At 45.5% G+C, this 12,221-nt stretch overlaps 1 long non-coding RNA gene across 1 annotated transcript in view; it reads right to left on the reverse strand.

Moving 5' to 3' along the window:
- LOC101750361 overlaps positions 1 to 10,558 on the reverse strand; it is a 115,651-nt gene extending 105,093 nt beyond the window's left edge. The window contains exons 1-4 of the long non-coding RNA XR_005839218.2: positions 10,239 to 10,558; positions 9,561 to 9,647; positions 8,554 to 8,697; positions 6,766 to 6,854 (exon numbers count right to left, since the gene is read on the reverse strand). This is a non-coding gene — a long non-coding RNA (uncharacterized LOC101750361). The remainder of the gene's footprint in view (positions 1 to 6,765; positions 6,855 to 8,553; positions 8,698 to 9,560; positions 9,648 to 10,238) is intronic.
- Positions 10,559 to 12,221: the final 1,663 nt, after the last annotated feature.

Raw genomic sequence — 12,221 nt, forward strand, 5'->3', positions numbered from 1 at the left:
TCTCAGAAAAATCTATATGAATCAATAATCACATTTGTAGCAAGCATTCTATTCAGAGAGCTCTGATTATCAAAAGATCCACGGGAGCAAGCAGCCAGATCACTCGCAGCAACAACCAAACAGCTCTCCTCTAATTGCCACATTGGGCCAGAGAAGCAGAGTAGGAAAAATACGAGCAAATCCCCAGTGGATTCTCTAAGGAGGCTCTAATCCCACTCCTACTGTCAAATGAGAAATTCTGTTCTTGCAGGAAAACGATCTTCCTCCCATCGCAGAAGCTTCCTCCAGCATCTGAGCTGAGCCAAGTGCAAATGAAATCTTGAACCTCTGCCCAGCGTGATCATCAAGAACTGAAACTTTTGAATTAGAACGATATAAGAGATGCCAATAAAAATTTCTCTTCTGCAAGCCCTACTCTGATGTCCCAATCTTGCCCCATTTCCCTTCCAGCCCAGTTAAAACCTGGGCTGTGCCAAATCCCAGGGCAGACCCCACTCACAGCATTTCTGACACAAGCCAGGGAGCAGTCGAAATTACAAAAGACAGTTCTCACGAGAACCCTGGATCAAAGACATCCACCTCCATTCGCATGAACTTTTAGATAAACATCCAGAGAAGTTTAAAGTTCACTGAGGGACTGACCCTTTTCTGCAGTCACCCTCACACAAATACAAATCCTGCATTTGCCATTTCTCTTTATGGGTGGTAAGGTCTTTGGGGCAGGCACCAGGACTTCCTATGCACTAGGGAAGAGCCAGCGCCATCACCCCCTGGTTCTAAATGGAGACTGTGTGTCTTGCCACAGTATAAATAATACTTGTAAACAGTCCAGCTCTAACATGACTTCATCCTGACCCTCCTCTCATCTGTCCACGCTACTCTATGGTGATGCCAAATTCAGGGAGATTTGATGTGCACACGAAGCACGCATGGTACATCCAAATGATCAGTTTGGGAAACAAGCCCAAAAACTATAACAAAGCTCATCGATGCATCTCTCATTCCTCCTTTGCTCCGACCACCAGATGTTCTCCATTCAACTACCTGTTACATTCTGAACTTCAGTTAGACTGCCACGATCACAGCACAGGCTGTCATAGCAGGTATCTACTTTTGCCTTGGCATCCTATGTCTGGTAAAAGGAATAAAATACAAAAAGAAGCAAAAATCCTGTGACAGCAAGAGAGGTTCAGGCACCCTAACCATGGGCTCAAAAAATCTCACTTCTCCCCTATATAAAAGCGAGCAGTTTCACAAAGACTCAAACAATAGATTATCTTCAGGGTTACTGTGACGTGACTATGAAGCTTTCTCGTCAAGCTGCCATTGGGGAGGAAAAAAAAAAAGCTTTCTGAATCAGGCTCTTATCATTTATACCACATTACAATCCAAAATGAAAAATGACTTGCTCCAGATTTGATAGAATAAAGCATCTTGAGATGCCATAGAAGTACCCAATTTTCAATAAAGACATTAAACCTAAGCTTCAAAAAAAAAAAAAAAAGGGAATAATTACATCGTTTTTTGCTTTGAGTTTTAATGTTAAAAGTGTCAATTTATAAAACTAGGTGAACATCCACAATTCCTAAGCAGACTGCAGCTAATTAGACCCCTTTTGATCTTTTATTTTGCCCAGAAGCTTATTTAACAACTTTACACAAAACTCAAGGTTTTGACACAGTAGTGGACTGGGGGAGGGGGGAAGACTGCAGAAGAGAAAAATTCTCTCTGCATTTTGCTAAGGTGGAGGCTCATCACCTTCCCAGGCACACATTCTGTCAGCAGAATGCTTTTTAGCAACAAGCTGGACCACCTCTTATCAGAGCTATCAGCATGGAGACACGGTAGAGAACAACATATTCCTACCCTAGCAGCATCTGCTCTCGTTGCAAAGGGTTGTGCAGAGGGGTCTGGTGGAAGTGGGGCAGGCAGAGTTAGTCCAAGCAAAGAGCGGAGCCCACGCTCTGCTGTCCTGCACCAAAACAAACCTTCAAGTGAGTTGGCTCCATCCTGGGGCAGTGGAAGGGATGGGACAGTTCCTCCCGGTTCCTTACACCAATCCTTCCTGTGAAGAGCTGACATCAAAATAACCGTGGGGCCAGATAACACAGAAGCCACTAAGACCTGGCCTTTTGTCATTTCTGTGACCACACAATGGGTTGATGGTTGGACTTGATGGTGTTAGTGGTCTTTTCCAGATTTGATAACTGTATGATTCCACGGATTCTATGACACCAACTCTCCCCTTAATGGGGTATTCCCCCCTCTGGGACCTCCACATCTCTCAGGAGGTCACAGCATTGAAGGATTGCTAAGGGCAGGAATCTCCTCCCCTTGCCCTGAAATGGAACATCTCAGGGCTCACGCACACAGACCCCAAGGAGCAGGCAGCCAGCCTGATCCAAGAACAGCTGTTGAGAAGGGAGCAATAGGAGGAGGAGACGGGATGGGGAATCAACAGCTTCTAACAGCACTGCACAGCTGAGTCTGCAGTAACATGCTCCTGTCTGCAAGCAGTTCCCTTCCGAGGGGAAGCTGGATGGATTTGAAACAACCACAGCCATTTGGACATGCAGCTTCGTGTTCTGTGTTAATCTCAGCCTAAAGGGAACAAGGCTAGGACCTGGCCTAAACCTCAGTAACAACAGCCCTCCACTCCTGCCTCTTTGCTCCCTAATTTAACTATCTTCAGCCTCAAGCAGGAGGAATCTGAGCTCACCCGGTACCTGAGTTCATTTACAATGCACTGTTCAAGCAGGAATAAGCATGCTGAATGCAGCTCTCAGACCCCACAGCGCACATCCACATACCTGGTCCTCCAACCCCACATTTGCAGCCTCTAGGAAAGCTTAAAAAGTTGTCTCCAATTTGTTGAAAAAAATTGGTCTCTCACCCAGTTCCAAGGCCATCCTGGCTTGCAATTTTACTTCCTTTCCTCCTCGCTCTCCTTGAGGTGCGTCAGCTGAATGGGGCTTCCACAACAAAGGGAAGAAAGAGGAATGCGATCAGAGACTGCACCCACACAGCAGCAGCGGAGATATTTCACCCCTCGTGCTGTGCATCACAGCAGTAATGATTTCCAAGAATGCCATTGACAAAGTTAAAAGCTTAATGTAGAAACAAAAATCAATACTGTTCTCAAGAAAATCCCCTGATGCTGGAGCATCACTCAGGTAGATGGCACTGGGGCATCCCCTCACTAACAGCAGCTGGCAGCCCATTAGAGAGGGGAGGCTGCTCTAATTTATTCCCTTTGTCGTTCTCATATAGATCTTCCCCTTTTCAAGTGCTCTTCGTACCTTCATACTGCAATTTGGGTTCATAAATAGAACGAGTTCTAAAAGCTAGGATCAATATATGCTGCGTTCCCTTTCAGACAGGAGGCAGCAAAAAGGGGAGAGTCAAGTGCCCTGCTGGCACAAAGAGCAGATCCTTCGTACTGCAGTTCAACCATTAAAATACAAATCCAAATATGGACTTAAAGTTAGTTAACTTGTGGAAACAAAAAATAATTACAAGTCATGCTTGCATCCCGAGAGCAATTCCCTGGGCATAAATCCACACCTTTGACACTCAAATAGGAACTAAGACAGACTGCACTGAAGGTGCTGAAGATGACTCCTGGAAGATGACAAGTTCCAGGCCAGAGCACAAGGCTGTGAGGTGTTGGGTCGTCTCTTGGTGCTCCAGGGTGTTCATGTACCCCAGCAGCATCCATGCAACTTTACAGGAGAGCATGCAGCATTGCACTGGTGAAACTTGTCTAATATACATATATTTTTTAGACATTATTGATAGGGGTTACTCAATTTGACATTAGTCTAAGGGATGGATCATAGAACGGCTTGGGTTGGAAGGGACCCCATGGATCATGAGGTTCCAACCCCCTCTGCCACAGGTAGGGCCACCAACCCCATAGATCTGGTGCTAGACCAGGTTGTCCAGGGCCCCATTCAATACCTTGTCTTGAATACTCTCTGCTTCCATTAAATACACTTGCTAGATCCATAGAGCTCAGGAAGAAATCCCAAAGGATTCCTCTTGTTTTCAATCAGAAGCCTTAACAAGTGAAAAGCAAACCTTCTCCTGCCACCTCTTCAACACACACACAAAGCTCTACCAAAACACCTCCCACTGATGCTTTGCAGTAACACCTGCTTAACACCAAACAAAAGCACATCGAAGTCACTGAGTTGGTAAAATCCAATCCAGTACGTCAAAATATTTCAGTTTCACCCAAACACTCCTCACTAGTTAGTGCTAAAAATTTGTTCCATCTCTTCATCCTCCTGCCAGGCCTTCTATGAGAAAACAAAGCTCAGTAACACGTCTAAGACCAGAGGAATACTGCTTGAACCAAAATAGTAACTAACATCTCATCCCTCAGCCCATCCACCTCCGAAAATGAAGCCCTTCCACCTCTGTATATTTCACCTTGGCTTTTATCCACAGCTTATTGCTCTTATTTCCTCTCTCCTATAAGCCAAGTAAATCTGTGTGGCGCTAGCTATAAAGCAAATGGTGAGAGAAAAGCATCTCATCCCTATTGACCAAAGAGCTCAGGGCAGAGCCACCTGGGTGACTGTGGGGGGGCAGAGCCCCAACTTCCCAGGAAGGCCATTCTGCAGCTCTCAGCTGCTTCAGTACTGGGTTGCAGCTGTGCCTTGCTGGGCTCCAGCTTTGCTCAGCCCCTCAGCTCTTCCACCTCTGCAGCTGAGTTGCAACACAGCTCGTCAGGACACGTTTACAAAGTGATGGCTGAGAGCTTGGCCAGAAAGCTCTCTGAGCACAAGTGCTGTTGTTTTTACAAGGAGGCAAATCCACAAGGTTGGGAGAAGGAGGAAGGAACATCTGCTTGCACACAGCGCAGTCACAAGCTGCAGCTATGAAGCCGCTCATGCTCCCTGGTGCTGCCTGCTAACCGCTGGCATAAATACAGCAACAGCATTACACATGTGGCAGGCTGTTTAATTTTAGAAATCAAAACTATCCAGTGATTAAGTTAGTCATCCTTCCTCAATTTGGGACCAACACAACAGTACCAGAGGCAGTGGTCATAACCACTGTGGTTTGCAAGAGGGAAAGCGCGTGAGCACCAGGAGCCCTGCTCTGCTCTGCCCAGCCTCACTTTGCAAAGGGAAACACTCCAAGGAGGGCTCCAAATGAAACCTGAGTGTCTGCACGGATCCTGCAACACAGGAGGCTGCAACCCTGCAAAGCCCAGCGATATCTTCCCCTTCCAGTGAAAACCAGCGAAGGAAGAAAGCAAACAAGTCATGGAGGGATTTTCTGTTTCTCTAGACAAACACGCTAAGAGCAGTTCAAAAGAGGCTAATTAAATTCTAAAATCCCTGTGCAAATACATTAATAATGATTTTGAAATGAGCAGTTAACCAGGGAAGTTTTCAAGGTGGGAAGTGTTTGATACAGAAGAGCCGCTCAGCGTTCATTGCAGACAATCTCTCTGGATAGCACACGTGTTTGCAGGCTGAGCAAATGCTCCTGGGCCCAGGAAGGCAGCATCCTCCCTGCAGGCAATCCCATCGCTCCCACCACCAGGCAGCACCAAGTGATGTGGCTGCAAGCCTGAAGGACCACTCTGTAGCCCATCAAGGACCTCTTCCGACCTGTCTCCAGGGCAGAGGAAAAGCAAGGATGTTTAATCTCTCCTGTTGTTGCTTTGGGAAGTTTCTAAATGCCAAATAAATCTTTTTCCTCTTCTGTGTCAAAGGAAAGAATCAGCAACCTGTAACAGATGAGTTATGGCTGTTTGTGGGGACAGGGTTAGCTCACAGCCATAAAGAATTTTTGCCCAACCAGTGGAAAATGTGTATGAAATGCTATCCTAATAGGCACCAAAATCTTCCCCTTCGTGCACGAAGCATGCAATGGTGAGAAATCAACAATTTCTTAGAATTGCTGATATGGTGGGTGGAAAATCTGACCATGTTGCGTGGTCTCAGCTCCCACGGATTCAGAGAACCTCTCAACTTGAAATGCCATCTTGCCCACAAGCCAAGCAACCATTGCTCTAATGGTACTGTCTTCATTTAACAACGGCAAACCGAGGTGTAGAGAAAAGCAGCGATGTGCCCTTGGGAAGCCTTCGGCAGAGCACAGAATTACACCCACTGGCTGAGGCCTGTCCTGCTCACACATCCAGCAGCAGTCACTAGACCACCCCTCCCATTCTTTTCCCCCACTCTCTTCATGCCCTTGCTCACTGAAGTACAATTACGTTTTTTCTCATGAGATATTGATTCATACGCTTGTTAAAATCCAGATCCATTATATCTCCCTTTTTGCTTTCATTCACTAATTTTATTGTCCTATAAAACAAGAAGATTTTCAGAGGAGATACATTCACCATGCCGCCACTACTGCTCAAGGCACACAGCTGCCAGCATCTTCCGGAAACATGTTTGTTTAGTTCATAAATCCTACTTTCAGTATTTCGCTAGATACAAAAATTACGCACAATAAATTCCAGGATCACTCTTCCTTTGGACATGACAAACAGGACTGCAGTTATTTCCCCAGCCCCAAAGTACCTCTCAAAGAGCAGTCAGCAGCCTCATAACTTGAGATAAACCATTTAATTTCCAGAAGGAGCCTTGTTCGTATGGAGACACAGGTTATTGTCTGCTGGGTGCTCTCTGATTGCTCTCTGTTGGTTTGGGCTGAGCGTGTTCCTGGCACACCAAGTTGCCTCATTCAAAACTGAAGGATCTCTTTAGCGGTCCATAAGAGGATGTTTTCACTTACCTCAGCACGCCAAGTATGCTCTTCTGCAGTTTCAGCAGCTAGGAGGACAGGCCCCAAAATTGTTTTTACACTGCATTATCAATAGACACCTACGAGAAAAAGTGGGGAATAAAAGCAAAGTAAAAACCACCAAAAACTGGTAGGAACCATTCAGGAGGGAAAACAGCGGAGAGGAAAAGCTATACAGACTTAACTCGTGATTAAATGCTCATAAAATAAATAAATAAAGAAGCATTAAGAAGTAAATCTAATTGGTAGAAACAGAAGGAAAGGAAGTTAACTGCAAAATTCAACTAGACCACCAGAAAAAGCCTCCAAGCAATTCAATTTGTTATGGCACGGTGAATCCTGCCTAGAAAAGGGTTAGAATTCGCATGGAAAAGCAGCTCAGATAAAACAAATCAGGTGTGATTAGCATTTGTAAGTGTACATAAGGTACCTTTAATCTAGGCACACTGTTAGCAGCACAACAAAATTACACCAGGGCAAGCTGCTCAGCCACATCCCCATGACTGCAGAGAGAAGCAGCCCTTGCTGATACACTCTGCTGTTGTTTCTATGCAGTATTCAGAGCTCCCCCGCAGACAGCTCGCCATCGATGATATGGGGTGGGCAGCAGAACTCTCAGGGGCCTCCACATCAGCCACAGCCAAGGGACGTTTTGCCAAGGCTAATGTCTCCTTTAGCCCAGCTGAAGCTCTCTGTTAAACAGCCAGTGGAGAATAAGACTCCATAAAACTCATATCTGCAATCTGGGGACAACTCATCAAGAACATAAGTGCTCTTGGTCAAAAACGTTGCTAGATTTACTGTCTGCTCTTTTTAATCCATCCTGAAGCACGGATTTCACCACTCTCCTCGTTGCTACTGGTCACACTGAGCTCATGAGGAGGAATGGCCACAGACTGCAGAGATCTCACAGCCTTCTCCAAATCAAAGACTAGAGATGTGCCAGGTTAATCCTGGTTAGTAACCTACATGTGAACATACTGATAATGCTGTGCAACTGGAGAAGGCTTTTTAATGTCAGGTGGATCACATCTTATTCCCACAGCAGCTGCTGTGGCATTTAGTCACTCTGTGGTCCCTTCTCGTATCCACTCTTCCACATATCAGTACACTAAGAAAAAGCTAGGAAACAGACCTAGGGGCTGTTATCAAAACTATAGGCTTCTACCTCCACTGTTTCTGCCTCCAGCCAAGGAATCCAATCCGTCTATTGGCTCTCCTTTCTCTTGGCTGAGCTTGAAAGTGCTAAGACACCTTTAAATCCTCCCTGTTCTAGACAAGTCTAGCTCATTGTCTGGATGTGACATAGCAAAAAAAAATATATATATAAAAAATGTCAAGGCTGAGCTGCTTAGACAAAGGTGCTAAGAAAGAACTCAGATGCACTGCCCAGCTCTTTGAATTTTAAGGGCTGCTCTCAGAGACAAGGACCCCTGGCTTAGTGCCACCATACAAGTGGTGAGGTGACAGCCAGCCAGGATCATCTAGCAGAACAGAAAGTGTGAAAGTACTCAGATAGACATTGTGAGACACAGCACTGGAAGAAGCTGACAAATGCAAACATCAGTTATTTGGGAACAGAAAAACCTCCCTTGCTGGTTTAAAAGCATGCCATATCTTAGCAAACCCACTTCATAGAACCATTTGAGTTGGAAGGGACTCGTAAAGGACATCTAGTCCATCTCCAGGGTAGCTTTCATCACATGTAATGCAGCAGTGTCAAACAGCAATAAATATTTGCCTGCAATATACTGTAATGTAGAAGAACACAGAAGTTACCTGCATTAGGCACTGAGAATAAACCTCTGCTTTACTCAGCTGTCGTTTTTCTTTTGCCAGAAGAGACACAACATCGGAACTTGGGTACTTCAATCCGGCCAAGTCGGCCAGTAGGTCAGAGCAGCACATCCTGGCTCCCAGTCCCTGCTTGGAGGTATTTGGTAGTCAAAAGCAGTTGAACCAGTTGAACACAATCTAGATTTTGTTCCTAGCTCACTGACTGACAGCACGTAACCTTGAACAAGATGCTGCACCACCACCTCCGTGTTGAAATGGTTGAATAGACCCGTTTCCCTGTGGCTGGGTATGTGGTGCAATCGTTGCCCCATAAGGTACTCTCAGGTCATCAGCTCTGGGGCACCAGAAAAGAGCAGAGCCCTGTTGTTGTGGGCTTATGCTACATGATAAGAGCCTTGGTCAACATATGTGAATTTTTTCCAGCACTCCATGAGTTCTTCTGCATAGCAAAGTTAAAGCAAGCGAGAGAAAGAGAGACATCCCTATTTGATTGGCTGTGACTGGCTGCAATTAAAAACTATAATTTATTACCCTGGATTACGAGTATAATTTCAATGCAGAGAATTAAGGTTTTCTTCTGAGATGGAAATAAAGATTAATTTTTAATTTCCTTTCTCATTGCACATTTAAGAGCAATGGACTCCATAGAAAACTACAGGTCAAAATAGTTTTATGGAGGAATGACAATGTTCTGTTGTCGAATAATTTAATGCTCTTGCTGCCTTTTTAATATTTGACTGCAGCTCCCTCATGCGAAACAACGGCAGCAGACGCTGTACACATTTGCTGCAGCACTCAGGTCAATGTGACTTTGAAACAGCAAAGTTTTGTTGCTCAGGGCTCGGGCAGCTCTGGGAGCTGCTTTCCATAGGAAGGGATACACGGCTTTTCCAAAGGGCAAGCAGCCGGCCTGGGATGGGAAGAGCAAAATGAAAGCCTGGGGGAATAAGAAGGCACCAGAATGGATGGGCACAGGGGGGATTACTTACACGTTGGCAGGTGTATACAGACAAAGCAGGAGAAATGTTTCCTTCTGGGAAATGCTGCTGTAAGACAGCAGGGCTGCGAGGTTCTACCTGCAAGCAGAACACGTTACACCAATTTCCACAGCACATGAGCAGAACACAGGAAAAAACTGTGAAGCACGAGGTCACAAATTCACCAAGGCCTTGGCACTGTGACTGGGTCACTGCTTTCCAAAACAGCTCCCATGCAGTGGAGAAAACCTGGGAAATCCACACCGTTAGACAGCACTTCTGATCTACTTATATCAGAGAATTCAATGCAGCACAAGAAAGGAGGGGTCTGTGCATCCATTCCTCCCAGAGATGGTCTCAGGACAGGATTTGATGCTGCTGCAGACAGCAAGAGGACACAGTCACGTCTTAGGCCCAGCATTTGACCCTGTGCAACTGGCAGAGAAAGGAAATGTCAATGGAATTCAGAAATGCCTTAAATCGTTGTTCTGGTAGTAGCAATTAAAAAAAATAAAAAGGCCATATTAATGACTTGTATCCCAGCTAATTGAATAACCTACACTGACAGAACTGTAGCCTAGATGACATAGTAATAGGTCTTTCCATTGTAGGTTTTTAAAATTTATTGGCATCTTGGGCTATAAATGGGATTAGATGATGAGATGCATACGTGATGCAATTGCTGCTCACCAGAGTTAAGCTGAGCGCTGTGCAGGGTCATGGGGAGGAACATCTCTGGGGGACACAGAGGTAACAGCACTTCCAGCACATCCTGGGCATCAGATATTTTGAGGGCTCTCTCGGTGGATTTTAGGCAAAATCTGCTGGAGGTGAGGAAAGAAGGCACTAAATCTAATTTTCTTTGTATCAGCAGCCCTTTCTCCTTGCAGGACATTTGAAGTACCTAAATTTTCAGTGCAGAAAAACAGCACAACTGGGCACCTTGCTTAGGACAAGCCAACACCAGTTTGTCACTGTGCAGTAACTGGACTCTGGTGCATAAACCAATCCTCCTCGCTGCTCCCAGTGGGATGCTGGCATCCCATTTTCCCAAACACCCCAGCGTCTTTGGAAAGTCTGGATTCCAGTTTTGGAGCAGAAGAGAAGCAAAAAGCACCAGCTGCTATAGAGAATCCTTCTCACAGGCTTTTGACATCAGCTTTGTCTCCAGGAGCCCACCCCTAGTATAACCATCGCCTGAGTGTAAAGACTGCTATGTGTCTCCGGAAATGGAGTTTAGATGTTTGTCTTATCTGAACAAGTTCAGCAACTGAACACACTGTGCAAAAAAGCATGAGCAACCCTGACAAAGCAACTGCCGCCTCCTTATCACGGTCTCCAAAAGGACTAAAAAGAATCAAGCATCAGAGACTTATCTCTCGAGAGATGTTCAGTGCCCATGGCTTACTGATCAGCTCTAACTCCCTTTTTCACCGGAGTTTTGCTGCCTTGTTTTTGGCCACACAGAACAGCCTTGCCACTTCCTGAGTGTGGAGGAGTCATGAGGGGAAGGGCTGTGGAGGATGGGCCCTCTTTGCCAATGCTGTTGTCTTATATTTCTGGACAACAGGATGTTTTTTTTTTTTTATTCACTCACGGCAATTTTACCCTTGTGATAACGGCAACAAATGGCCACCCTGATATCACAGGGAGGTTCTGAATCTTTCCTTCATTGCCATCACCAAAGATGTGAACAGGTTCCCTTGAAGTCACGTTAACCTTGTCTTCCTCTCTGTGTTCTCCTCATGCACTCCAGGCTCAGTTTGAGATCCTCTATCCAAAGTCCTCCAAAACTGCTTCTGCCATGAAACATACCAGATCCTTTGAGCCCTTCCCATGCCTCCTCCAACTGCAGTCAGTCAGCATAGGACTTTCAACAGCACCAAGCCCTGATCTAACAGCTCCCCCTGAAAACACTGGGAAAACACCTTTTGGTTTCAGTAGAGTCTGATTAATCCTGAATGCTGCTGAAAATACTTCACTGAAGTGCAAGATGAGTAAAGCAAAAAAGTACTCAGTTCTGGAGCATGAGAGATCAGGTCCAAGTGAGTCAGGGTTGAGTCAACCCTGCAGGTGAGTCAGGTCACAATGAGTAGGGAGGATGAGATCAATAGCTTAGACAGGACAAGACACTGAGAACAAATCGTGCTGTACTCAAAGATTAGGCTCTAGAAACCAGTATGAGCCTTCTTAGGTTACAGCGTTAACTCAGCAAGAACAGAGGTGTCACAAGTCACTCTGTGATAGTGGGACACTCCAAAAACGTAGAAATGCAAGTCAGCAGGCATCTGGAAAATAGCAGCTTAGATCTCTACATTGGAACCCGTCTGCAAGAAACAGGCTGGGGCTGGATCCCACATCAGCCACGTTTGGGATGCAGTTGTGAAGGCTGCAACCTTCATCTGCTGTAATGTAAGGTCTCCAGATGTTTCCATAATACCTACGTTCAACAGTAATATGAAATAGATACTCATTGGTTGTTCAAATACCTCAATTCATTTGCATATTTTAATCAACACCAATGTTTGTAAGCGTGCAAGGCTATGTTAGCAACATAGTGCTATTTATGGAGAAATCTCACTGAAGGAGCCCTGCACAGCCAATGTTCTTTTAGCAGACCCTCTTCCCCCTCTCACAGATGCTCAACAGATACAACAGGGGTTGGAGCAGAGG

The sequence above is a fragment of the Gallus gallus genome, chromosome 12 (genome assembly GCF_016699485.2).
Source record: "Gallus gallus isolate bGalGal1 chromosome 12, bGalGal1.mat.broiler.GRCg7b, whole genome shotgun sequence".
Classification (NCBI taxonomy): Eukaryota; Metazoa; Chordata; class Aves; order Galliformes; family Phasianidae; genus Gallus; species Gallus gallus.